The sequence below is a fragment of the Lepisma saccharinum genome, chromosome 26 (assembly GCF_977018435.1).
Source record: "Lepisma saccharinum chromosome 26, izLepSacc3.1, whole genome shotgun sequence".
Classification (NCBI taxonomy): Eukaryota; Metazoa; Arthropoda; class Insecta; order Zygentoma; family Lepismatidae; genus Lepisma; species Lepisma saccharinum.
The window spans coordinates 16,922,005-16,936,229 of NC_139254.1; the positions used below are offsets into that span (position 1 = coordinate 16,922,005).

Sequence of the window (14,225 nt, forward strand, 5' to 3'; positions counted from 1 at the left end):
TTGAGTCTCTCTTAATGTCTCCTTTCCTGTGATATTTCCATTTTATTTCTTTTTAGTCTATTTCTTTTTCACTTTTCTAGGTTCTCTCTCCCGCTTCTCTTATTTAATAGCTAACCCTCGCTACACGAAATAATACGCAAAATACCATATCCACCAAGCTTTAATAATACCTATATGTTGGGAAAATAAGGTTTTTAATTATTTCTCCTAATATTATTAGTATTATTTTAGGTTGAGATGGTTCAGGATTGGTTTCATATTGTTTAGTAATTTATTATCAGACTTTTTCCATAAGTCCGTTTATATCTTTACATTTTTTAAATTCCATCGATTATTTGCTGTGTCTCTTAATTTCTCTCTCTCTCTTATTCTCTGTGTGTCTGTCTCTTTCTCTCTCTCTCTCCTTTTCTGTGTGTCTGTCTCTTTTTCTCTCTCTCCTTTTCTCTGTGTGTCTCTCTTTTTTCTCTCTCTCTCTCTCTGCGTGTCTGTCGCTTTTCTCTCTCTCCCTCTCTCTGTCTCTTTTTCTCTCTTTTTATTTCTCTCTCCCTCTCCCTTTTTCTCTGTGTGTGTGTTTCTTTTCTCTGTCTTTTTTTCTCTGTGTCTGTCTCTTTTTCTCTCTCTCTTTTTCTCTGTGTGTCTCTTTTCTCTCTCTCTTTCTCTCTGTCGCTTTCCTCTCCCTCTCTCCCTCCTTTTCTCTGTGTGTCTGTCTCTTTTCTCTCTCTCTCTCTCTCTCTCTCCTCTCTTTTTATCTGTGTGTCTGTCTCTTTTCTCTCCCTCCCCCTCTCTCTTTTTCTCTCTGTGTGTCTGTCTCTTTTCTCTATCTCTCTCCCTCTCTTTTTCTCTGTGTGTCTCTTTTCTCTTTCTCTCTCTCCCTTTTTCTCTGTGTGTCTCTTTTCTCTCCCTCTCCCCCTCTCTTTATCTCTGTGTGTGTCTCTTTTCTCTCTCTCTCTCTCTCATCCTCTCTCTTTTTTCTGTGTGTCTGTCTCTTTTCTCTCTCTCTGCCCCTCTCTATTTTTCTCTCTGTGTGTGTCTCTTTTCTCTCTCTCCCTCTCTCTTTTTCTCTGTGTCTCTTTTCTCTATCTCTCACCCTTTTTCTCTCTGTGTCTGTCTCTTTTCTCTCTCTCTCTCTCTTTCCTTCACTCTTTTTCTCTGTGTGTCTCCCTTTTCTCTCTCTTCTCCAAGTACAAAACAATATATTCAGGTTCCGCCCTAAAAGCATAGCGTTTCCTCGCACACGAGACCACCAATCACCTTTCTCCTTGAGATATGCAGAACAATCTACAACAATCACTGGTGAATTACTCCGTCTAATTGTTCAATAAATCTTATTAATTGCCAGATAAGTTTCCACTGTTCTTATTTCCGTAACTCAACAAGGTCAGAGAACGATCACACGCATTACATTTAAACAGCGATAAGAACTAATGTGAGTTATCTGCTAAAACTTTCCAGTCCAGGACACACGACATATCAAATCCAAAATCCAAGAATTACTTCTAGTCAGTGGCGCAGGAACGGGGGGGGTACAGGGGTACATTGTACCCCCGCAAATTTTTGAAGGGGGGTACTGTACCCCCTAAATCCGTAAATCGAGTTGTACCCCCTGTACCCCCCTTTGGTAATTTGACAGCAGACGGAAGGTGCTACTGTTAAAATTACCAATTATCAATTCGCCCAATAAAAAAAATGTATTATTGTTTATAAATTTTAAGCATTATAGACCTTACCTCAGAAATTCAAAACATTTAATTGTAAACTTATTATACTACATTGTGCTTGCTAGTAGTTAGTTCATTGACCTATGTTCTTGGAAACCTCTTTAAGGAGATGAAAATTGTTTAAAATGTGTGTGGAACGATGGAATCATATTCACTCTCAGGCAATTACGCTGCAGACGATTGCTGCTTTGCGTAAGGGGGGGGGGGTACACATTTCTCAAGCAGTGGTCGCGTCGATTCGAAGATAAGATACAAATCTTCATCAGAAGAATATATGACTAACCCCATTTTCTTTTGAATATTTATAATGGTATTTTCCGAAACGGAACACTTACACGAACGAGACGAGACACGACAGACCAACTTGGGGGGGATTAAAATGCACTCCTGTACCTCACCCATATTTTTCAAAAATTTGTAAGTGTGTGTTGGGAAAACTATACTTAAACTATATTAAGATATATATATATTTTTTTAAAAAAAATAGAGTGCCGATTAGCCTATCTGAGAATGAGGTAAATTTGGAATAAGTTTTCATAACTTCAGAGTGGAAACCGAAAGAAAAATAAGCACAAACAAGAACGAGAAGGACCTCACCACACAGGAGACGAGATGAGGCTGTGACAATTCTTGACTCATCGCATCGCGATATCATTCCTAGGTGAAATGAAATCTTTCCTAGACATTTAAACAGGGTGCAATTTGCGATTTTATCAGAGGGGGTACTATTGTTTACCTATGTATTAGGTATACTTATAATTGGACATTAATTGATTAAAATCTAATTGTGATATCGAATGCAACACAAACACAACGCCATTCTATGTTAAACTCTAAAGTCAAATTGTAAAAAAATTACATTAGTCAGATAAATGCACGAGATAAATGAGACTCACTGCAGGTTCTATTGGTAGATTTTGGATTGGATTTACAAGGTATCTGGGAGTACGATGGGAATATTTGATTGATTGATTTGGTTTATTTTACTTCGCATTTCTGCCACTTTTGGCTAATCGCGAAGATGAGGATGAGTGATGATGATATGATGAAATTGATGGACACTCAAAAATAACACCCAAGGGCAGGCCAGGATTCGAACCTTGGACTTCAGGCGTCATAGCGTTCGAAGCACATCGAAACAAATGGTCGCCTGTTTTTTCGGGAAAACTGGTCATGTGGCAACTGTGCCTTTAGAGGAACGTAGAACGGTCAACTCTGAATGGTACACAACAATTTGTTTGCAGAGGTCTTCGGTCAAATACGGAAAACAAACAAACGCCGTCGGATCATTCTTCATCAAGACAATGCCAGCTGTCACACATCTCGTCTAACAACCGACTTTATGAACAGTCAAAAAATCGAATTGATGGGTCATCCGCCGTACAGTCCTGATTTGGCACCCAATGACTTCTTCTTGTTCCCGAATGTCAAGAATAAATTGCTTGGACAACGATTTTCGTCGGCGGAAGACGCCGTTGATGCGTTCAAAAACCATATTATGGAGGTGTCTCAAGAAGATTGGAAAAACTGCTTTGACAAGTGGTTCGAACGAATGCAAAAGTGTATTGACCATAAAGGAGAATACTTCGAAAAACAATAAAGCAGTTTTCAATGCCAAATTCCTGTTTTTTATTGTTAAGCTCAAAATATAAATAGTGACCCTCGTACCAAATACATGGCTTCTAAAAGGCATTGGATGTGGTACACATCTGCCATAAATTGTTTAAAGATATTTTTATGCGTAGCTATGGGACTTTTAAAATTAGAATGAACGGAACGGAAGTGGAACTATATAATGTAGTTTCTATATCCAGTGGGTGGGAGATGTTTATTCCTGGTTGGGGTGGCTCAAGATCCCCTCACTCCTGATTTTCCGTTCCGTGAAATCCAAATAAGCCCAGAATGAGGTCCAGAGCTTAGCCTTATATGTTTCAGAATTGTTATCTGATTTTAAAATCTGTTTTTTTTTTGTTTTTGTTTTTTAAACTTAAATTCTAACAAAAACAATGTAAAATATTTATGCATATTTTGCATTAAATAACAGGACATTCGTGTGTGCCGTTCTAAAAGAGAATATTTCTCATGGCTTCACATTATACCTAGGTATCAAGGACGTTTTTGTGGGGGTCGAGGGGGTACGGACCCCTTCCCCCCGAAAGACTTACCAAGTAGTAAAAGTAATTTATCAAAATATAATTGTTTAGCATTTGTTATACTCAATTTCCATCAATGCCAATACCATGCTTGAACAACGTAACAATTACAAGTTAAGGTGCGGCAGAAATATCTCCCGGATTTCATTTGTGAATAACAAAGCAACGATAGATGTTATGCAAAACTTTATTGCACAGTTGGAAAGAACAAGGTTTACCATTTTATTGCACATTTACAAAGAACAAAATGTTCCAATTATTTTTTTGTTAAAATTTCCACAAGTCACCATTTTGTGTGACATAGTTGACTTTGTTTTAAAATGATATCGTCTAAATGCCGATCTGCACAGTGTACGCATTTCTGAAGTCTCGCCCTGAAGTTCTGCATTACCCTCCTAGTCATGTCTGGGCGGTATTGCCGCTCTTTCCTGTCTGGTACTATCTTTCAGATCATTGGCTGTTCTCGGCCTTCCTTGGTAAACTTTAGCCTTCACGTACTCCCACAGAAAGAAGTCGCAGGGTGCGAGCTCGGGGGAACGAGTTGGCCATGGAAGGTGACTTCGAAATGAGATCAGACGCCCTGGAAACATTTCACGTAGCACGTTCATCGATACGCGTGCTGTGGCACCATCCTGTTGAAACCACACAACCAATTTGCCGCGTTCGTTCGATTGCGGTTGCAGGAAGTTGCGTAACATCCATACATAACGGTCAGACGTTACATTAACTGCGTGCCGTCTTCCTCAATAAAGTGGAAAAGTTCATGGAGTTGTCTCGGTACATATGGGAAACAAAATGGTAATCCTTGTTCTTTCCAACTGTGAAATAAAATTTTGCATAACATCTATCGTTGCTTTGTTATTCACGAATGAAATCCGGGAGTTATTTCTGCTGCACCCTGTATACTCGATGGTTTTCTCCGCTGAACTTATTGGAAGACAAGGAATTTGGCTCATACGGCTTTGAAGGATTCCAATGATTTATGCACACTACTAATGATAATATCCATAAAATATTAATCAGGAACTTTACAATTCGTTAATTGGATGGATCTAACTTCTTTTTTGTTATTCGATAAATATTCAATTATTTTTCTATCTGACATTAAATTCATTGCCAGGGCAGTTGATTTTGTGCAAATCTTGGCGATCTTAACTACACGTACGCTAGATAATGAATACTTGCTGACATATTTCTATTCTTTTACTATCTTTTACCTATTCATGTAATAATAACAATACAATATTAATTAATGTACATATTTAATTAATTAATATATTAATTTAATTTAATATAATTATCCTAATTATTATTGTTGCGACACTTGATTGGACATATATATATATATATATATATATATATATATATATATATATATATATATATATATATATATGGGAGGCTGAATTTTGTACCCCCCCAAATGAAAAACGTTCCTGCGCCACTGCCTCTAGTACTATGATACATGCGATTAAATCTACTGAGGCAAGTCAAGTAGCTTATTTTCTTGTAACTGCCATGTGTTTATAAAAAGTGATACACAGGGCGTCCCATGTGGAAGTTCATGTTTATCAGATTAACACACAACTTACAGGCATCGTGTATGTATAATTTTTATACACGGCTCCTTTCAAAACAAATGTGTACTTTGTTACTATAGGGCGTGTATAATTGTTATATGCATGGTCTATGGAAGATGAAATTGAAAATTGTGTATTACACAGGCCGTGTGCATAATAATTACAGTTAAACCTGAGTTATACGTATGTCAAGGTGAAGAGAAAATAGTACGTATAACCGAGAATTACTTACAAATACCATGTTATATTGTTATTAAAACACTGTAATTGTCTATTTAAGGAGCAAGATATTCGTAATACGGGTTATTTCTATCATAAAGTGACAAATTAACGAATCTAAAAGTTTGATATTTCAGTACATTACATTTGTAACTTAATTAGTGAACACTTCGGTACTGAAATACTGCAGTAGACGCTATAGTTTTATAGCGTTAATACCCATTTTTTTAAAAAAAATCGTCTAAAATAGCAACTTATGACTATGCAAAGGTATAAGCGATGCCGAAATCTGTTGCCATTTCAGTTTTAGTATTTTCTGGATTATTCAGTATAAATTTTACTTTCTGGTCCAGCGTGTAACTTTTCCTTTTTCTGTTCTGCATGGACGACCAGTAGCAATTGAAAACTGTCACTTCTGTGACATTGTTGTAGCTTGGTTACGTTCAAATCAACTGTATCAGTAGCGCAACCACAGGGTGGGGGGGGGGGGGCATTCCCTTTCCCCAACCTTCGACGGAAGTCGATTATAGGGGCAAGGGGAAGCAAACGTTGACGGCCAAGGGCAACTGCAGGGGGCACAGACGAGCAATTGTCCAACTCAATTTCAAATTTTATGCAAATAAAAATACATTTCGTAAAATTTTCTTGCACGCTTCGCTCGCAATGCCTGCTTTTCTCAATCTCGTCAAGTTCAGAGCCGTAGCTAGGGGCTGGCGAAAGTCGGCCATGGCCTCCCGTGGAATTATTTGCGCCCTATTAAATCAATATTGTCTTCAGTTGCAAAAATTGGATCTAAGAATATCCTTGCTCGCTTTGCTCGCAATATGGTTCTTTTCTGTAATATATTTAAATAATAATGTCTTGTATATATGTATTGAATAAACTTTGAATACGTACACAATTTAGTGTTAGCATGTTACATATGTATTTTTCATATTTTGTGTTGCTCCATGTTGCGTATGTGTAGAACATATCGTGTACATGAAAGTTATCCAAAGTTATGTACAAAAATAATCATCTTCGGAATGCATTTATCATTAATTTTCTGCAATTCAAAAACACAGTTTGTGTGCTTGTTTTCCATTATTAGTTAATGTGAAAATGAAAGTGTTGAAAAAGTATTTCAAATAGTTTGTTCCAAACAAATGCTTTAACATCGACTTCTACCCCCTTTTGGCGTAATTTATAAGGATAATCATGTCTTTGATACTACTACTAGAGAAAGAGGTCTAAATATGGGGCCCCCTTTTTATGTTGTCATTTTCGGAGGGAAAAAAATAATATATCAAGCACCTGCCTTTAAAATGCATATCTATGAAATATATACTTAAATGTAATAGCATGCTAAAGTATAGAAGGTCTCAATTTTTTTTTTAAAAAAAGCAATATCCGAAAAATGGTAAAATGATGTATTTCAAAATTGTGGTCTAAATATGGGCTACTAGTGACAATATCACAAAAAGCGACAAAAAATTGAAAAAACAGTCATTTATCGCTAAATCATTATAAAATTCATATTTATGAATAATCTGTTGTTTTGAAAATCTCGCGGAATGGGAAAAGTCGAAATTAAGAAAAACATCCAAATATTTGTTGAAAATGTGATCTCAACATTAGCCCATATTTAGACCATCATGTTATTTTTCTTCTTCAATTTATTTTCGCTCTCTGTGGTACATATTTCACAAACAAATCATGGCATTATAAAAGCCCACATTTGTTTTATGTACCGCTAATATCATACTAGGTCTCGGAAGTCGAAGACTTATAAATTGCCAAAAAAGGACCTAATTATAAAAAGACCTAAAAATATAAAAAATGACCTAAAAACGGAAAAAAAGACGTATAAATGTAATCCGAATTAATTAATAACTTCAGTTTTAATTACATATTTAATGAATAAAGAAAAGACAAAATTCTGGTGGTATTGAACGCACAGTGCGAAAAAAAACTATATGAATGAAATGCATCTTCTTTCGGACATTATATATTTTTTAGATTAACATAATTTGAAAAATCATATTTGAAGAATCATATTTGGTCTAACCACACTAGGGTTACAGAAAAAGGTGAAGTTGCAAAAAAAAAGCCGTTAAGACCTAAAAAAAGGCTAAAAAAGGACCAAAAAGCCAAAAAACGCCGAAAAAGGCAAAAAAGGACAAATAAAACCCACCTTTTTCTGGCCTACAATGACCCAAAATGAACATATATTATGTTGGGCCTCGTCTTCGGACACTAGGAAAGAAAAGGATTTTCCCTCAACTTCCGAGCCCTAATCATAACCTATACAAAACAGATGAGAATGCAGAAAACGCTGAGTTGAAACATACCTGCAAAACGTTTTCGGAGGTCGCAATTGTATAACAGCGTCAAAGGCCGAAACTAACCACCACTTTCTCTTGCGAATTGGCGCCGCAACCTTTGTCCTTGACAGATAACCAGTTCCCGTAGCCTCTGCAGGCTGCACACCCGGGAGCGCTGATAACTCCAAAACCCATATTTAAACCTTCGCTCATATTTAGAACTTCTCCTCTACTACCACTAATAATAATTACCTATTTTGCGCTACACTGGACTCCAACAATAACATTATAAATATAACATTCACAAGCCACGCAGGACTTGAATTGAAACAAAAACATACGTTAAAATATTTTAAGATTCGATTTCACTTATAGTCCTTGTAACGACTTCGGGTACGTTACAACGTATAACACCGAATTACGCATAAATGAATTACATACAAATAAGGTATAACTAACATCTTTTTAAATTATATTTTGCCGGGACATACAGAATTTACGTATAAATCAGAATTACATAGAACTGAGTTACGTATAAAGTAGTCTCAACTGTATACACTAGGGTGACCTTATTTTAAATTTTTGAAATTCTCTGCTCCCAACCCCTAATCTTGTTCCAATGTACCGTATAAAAAAGCGTACCTTGCAAAGTTTCAGTTCAATTGCACAATTTTAAGGTGACCCCCAAACGCATTAAAATTTCAAGTTTCCTCAAAATAATAGTCAAGAATAACTGAAAGACAATTTTAAGTACTGTATAACGATTTTCTGCATTAAGTTATGTATAATAAAATTTAGCCAAGGTATTGAGAAAAGACTGACACCAAAAAGAGAGATACACACTTCACAATGAACGTAATGGAAATAGTAACAACTAAAATGCAATAATATACCAGATTTTGCTGCTTCATTAGGCTGGTAGCATCTAGGTACTTTTTTCTGTTTTAGCTAACAATGTATTGCTTTTATTTTTTGTTGTTGGTCACAATCTTCTGGTAATCTTGAATTCGCTTCTCTCCTCTCTCAGCCACTTCGTTAACTACTACAATGTTTTTCAGTGTATCCAACCCGAGTTGGAAGTTGACATCATCTATCCCAATACAGTTTTGTAGAAAATTTGTGTTGATTGAAAAACTTGAGAAGAACATGTTTGATCTAGCAGAAATGAAATCATAGAAGTACTTTTCTATTCAACAATTGAGGTGTTCACTTCCAACAATGAATAATTTTATTTGATTTTCTGCATCGCTGTCACTAGTCATCGTTGCAGTAGCCATTTTTCGCTTCATGTACTGGAACTTCATCATCAAAGAATGCGAATGCCGAAGTTTCTGGTGAGAGATACCATAAATGGTTTCCGATTTTTTTCATGACGGCACTACTAATTTCTGCATCTACATCCTTATCCTCGATTAATTTGAGTAAAGAAAATTGCAATCTAGATACAGAGCTTTCACAGCCAGCAGTGCTAGGAACCAAACCTGTAAATAAAGTATGATAAATGCTTATTCTTGTGTTTGAATAGTTTCCTTCTTTCTTCTGTTTGATTTTAAAGGCATAAATAGCCTCTTGCCATCCAGCGAGCATGGCTCACAGCTCCAGGAACGCGAAATGAGACTCCTTTTAAGTGACAACCACTGAGAGAATATCCATAGCTAATTCTAATAATTCGCAGCAATCATCTCTATGCTGTTTCTGACATAGCTTATCTTGTAGAAATTCCAGCAGGCAGACACGGACATCTTCGGCGACATGTTGCATGCCACTACCAAACTGTTTGTTGTCTATGATCGATCAGGTTTCCATTTTTTTTAAATAAATATTTTAAAGAAACTCACATCTGCCGTGGCAGGGGTCCCAGGTTCGAATCCTGTTTGGGTGTTTGTGAGTGGTGCCCCTTCATCAATTTCATTCTATGATCGCTCATCCTCGTCTTGGTGGTTACCAAAAGCGAAGCAAAATAAACCAAATAAAGAAAACGTTTCTCAAGAATAATTCGAAAATATAATGTTGACAGACACATTTTCTCAAGATTTGTACAGGCACCATATTCGACCAGTGTTACTTGATCTTGTATCAAAACACAAGGCCTGTACTTTTTCTTCTATGCCCCATTTTTCACTGCCTGATAAATGGCTACAGCTTGATCTTCTCCTGTATATCTTAGAATTTCAGGTATATTTAATAATTGTTCTTTTCTGAGAAAGGTAACAATTCAATCTTTTCTACACCAGATACATTATTACAGAGGAGAGGTAGCAATTTGATGGGAATGACGGAAAACAATTATTTTTCAATTACGTTTACTAATTTGAAAATGGTCCCGGGTTCGATACCCGGTGGAGGCACATAGTGGTTCGGATCCCACTTTAAACTGTAGGTCCAGTCCCGATTAGCCTTACAATGCATAAAGTGGACTTAAAACACCAAACCAAACCAAACTAATGTGCAAATGACAAAAGATGTAAATATTGCTTTTGCAATTTCATGTCGCTATTGAATTCGTTTACATGAAATATCTAACTATTTTGAAACGGGCAATATTTACCAAGTTTATTATTACGAAAAGAGACAATAACGTGTTGAATATTTGTACAGAATTAGAGTATACACATTAAGTTATTTTCTAAACTTTTCTAATTAGCGAACTTATACACTTGTTCCCCTTCATCCAATACAACATGCAGACATTTTCAAAGTCATTAAGATCATTGAGGAACCCCATCTATAACGTGACTGAGTCCACATCGTGGCCGAAGGTCATGCATGCGAGCTATGACCAGCTTCTTATTGTACTTCTTTTATAATTATTCACTAAGAAATATTGCCCTTCATTAGGACACAAGGCTTAGTGGAAGGCTTAAGCCGTAAAATTGTAGGTTTAGAGAAATTATACATAAAAGGCTTGATAGTATAGAGGTTTATTTAACAACAAAATGCCTGAAGGGCTTGAGACTACATAAATCATGATTGTAAGAGTATAAACCCCCAATATAAATACAATAAATAATAAAGAAACAATCAAATTATCCAATTAAATCTTTAGATAATTTAGACTTCCTTACACGTTATTTAACCAAAAAGAGATTTAAAGCCATCTGGTGGCAAACTAACTAAACATTTCTTTTTCTTTACTCGTACACCTTGTATATGGTTATAGAGCGTACAAGACGTGGCCAAATGCCACGTCGAAAGTACGCCGAGTCGCTAAGATAAGGATGAGTGATGAAATTGATGAAGGGACACTCACAAAGCTCACCCATGTACAGGCCTGTATTCGAACCCGGGACACCTGCTGTCGTAGGTTTTAATACCAATTAACGGGAAACAACTAAAGAATGAGGAACATTAAGTAATTGTATTTTCAGAAAGAAGAATAGAATTTCTGAGAGCGAGAACAACTCGTGTTGTAACAATATGACGTCATACAAGATGATACAATCGGATCGCATCAACTTTTTTATGAAATTAAAATGACGAGAACTAAAGAACTGCTAATAGCTAAAATCTCATTGTAGATTTTGAAATATCATGTCAATTTATATATTTTTATACGTAATAGGTCAAGGTCTATCTTTTATGCTTTGGAAACGGTCAACGGGTAGAGATGTATAAAACGAGCAAACTGTTGCATGTTCTTACTCAATTCGTAACAATACGTACAACATACAACTTACAGTGGGATCCTTGAGTATTACCGTGCAAATTGTCCATGACTATTTTCATTAATTTTTCTCTTACATCCGATGTGTTTTCAAGCGATGGATCTTTATGTATGCTGGTGCAGAAGTTGTCGACAGCTTGTTCTGAGTTTTCTTTTAATTCTTAAAGCTCTTACTGGGTCAAATAAAGTGCACGAACATGGTGATGGACAATTTGCACGGTAATACTCATGGATCCCACTGTACAATAAAATAAGCTACATGAGGTGAAAGCCCTTTAATTGCAGTTTTATTTACGTACAGGTTTGATTACACTGTACTGCTTATAGGTCGCGAGTTATGAGCGTTTCAAAATGTTAACGGCTTACGCGCCGCAATCTCTCATCAATTTACCCTCGTGAATAGACGTCACTCACTCAATAAGAAAAATCCTGCGGTGTGTCATGCACTGTCGATCTACGTGACCAAAATATGCCATTACCAGAGAACGTTAATTCGAGAGTCTAATGCATTAGAATAGTTTGGATGACATGCGGTTTCAGGGTATCAACGTATTTCCAAGCTCATTCGCGATTCGAAATTTGATTAGCAACTTCCAAACTTGTGGGTTCATCAATGTCTGGCATACGATGAGAAATTTCACTTTTGGACATTTTCCCCTCAAACATCGAGGCATGCAATTTTCGTTGTAATAAGCTATCGAAGTCGATAGCTGCGTGGAAAGAATCAACAAGTGATGGTTCCTACAATAATGGCCTTCTCTATACAGAGTTTCATTTATTGTCAGATGGTTAGTTACATTATACAGGGTAATTCAAAAGTCTCTGACTGGTTTTCAGGATGTGATAAAATACACCGTTGTTTTCCAGCAAGATGTTGCACCACCCCATTTCGCCAGAATCGTTCGGGACTACCTCGCTGACACCTTCCGTGGTTCAACAAGACTTTGGGCGGCTCGCTCTCAGACCTGACACCCCTACACTTTTTGTCTAGGATTTCATCAAGTAAAGGTTGTACCAAGTAAAGACGAGAACCATAGAGCAACTGACACAGCGAATAGCTGCAGCAACAGGGGAGATCAGGGATGTTGCAGCAAGTGTTTCGGTCTACAAGAGAGGTGGGTACTATGCCTAGATTTACAGGGCCACCACTTTGAAATGTACTGAGTTTGTCTTCTATTATAGAGTACTCTTTATCAGTACTGTAATTTTTTTTTTAATAAAATGGTTTTTGATTAAAAAAAAGTCTAGAGACTATTGACTCACCCTATATATACTTTTACCACTTTTTGAATATTTAATGTTCTTCATTTTGTGTGCCTTTTTAAAGCGTTATTTACCCCAGTGGAGGCTCTTTTCCAGATGGAGCCATCTATCCCTTCCATTTCGCCTAATGGCTTATCAGCACCCGACAATCATATCTGATAGCTGTCCACCATTTTAGGCGAAATGAGTAATCCCATTTCGCCTAAAACGGTTGCAAGGGAAATTTTTACGGTCTCTGATGTAGCTAACGCATGGTGATCCACGTAAAACAACAAGAAATTCTGAACATGTGTCGATGCTAATTACGAACAGCCACGTTAGCCAATAATAATCAGCAATATAACAGCCAATAGCCTTAGTCGTATGCTAAGCGCTAATTAAGTTCAGGTTAGGTTATTGTATTGTATTATTAACCTAACCTTAAGCGCTAATTAATGATAAATTATCATAACAAAACAGAGCACTTACGTATCTCCCTGTTGAGAGACAGTTAAATTTCCCGTATTCGAAATATTTCCCTCCGTTAGGCTAAAGGGGCCCGTTTCGCATAAAATGGCGGCCAGGTAATGAATCACATTATCTTGTGCTTATAAGCAATTAAGCGAAAGGGGATTTGGCGAAATGGGGCTACACTATCACCCCTATCTCCGGACATGTATCGAGATAAGAACGAGACAGGCGTCTGTCAAATCGAGACGAGACAGAGACTTAGTTTCCGAGAATCTCGGTTCCGTTCGATAATTTCTTAGTGTTATTTGGAACAACTTAGCTCAACCAAAATTACAATACTTATGGGTTGTAACAACTCCTTGTACTTTCAATGGGATTCTTACAGGCCAGAAGTGTCCGTGCCTGTACCATGTGACTCCTTCAGTTCCAATTCATTAGTGCGGGCTTTTCCGTTCTCGTAGTGGTAACGTCACCTCCTTGTAATCAAGAAGTCCCAGGCTCGATACCCAGTGGAGGCACATAGTGGTTCAGATCCCGTCTAAACTCCGTACCAGCTAACTGTAGACCAGGTGAATGAGAACAAGCCTCTGTGCAAGAAGTGACGCGAGACGGCTCCACCAATGAACAGTGAGAGAAACGGGATTGCGTAATGAGCGACGGGAGTTTCCCGATTTCCTCCTTCGCTATGCAGCGTTGCAAACTTTTGAAAAGGATAATACCGAACGCACATGGGAAACGGACCGTATTTTTGTCTCCAGGTCCGTACGATTGGTTTAGGAATTTCTTAGGGAAATATTAGGGAAATATTAGGGATAAAACTGCAAGAGCAAATTTTGACAAGCCGTGCATTTAGCGTACGGTTGGCAACGCTGCGC

General features: G+C 37.1%; 1 protein-coding gene across 1 annotated transcript in view; it reads right to left on the reverse strand.

Annotated features, from left to right (window-relative positions):
* Positions 1 to 14,225, reverse strand: part of LOC145979394 (tyrosine-protein kinase receptor torso-like) — a 610,025-nt gene that overhangs the window by 564,433 nt on the left and 31,367 nt on the right. The window lies entirely within an intron of this gene.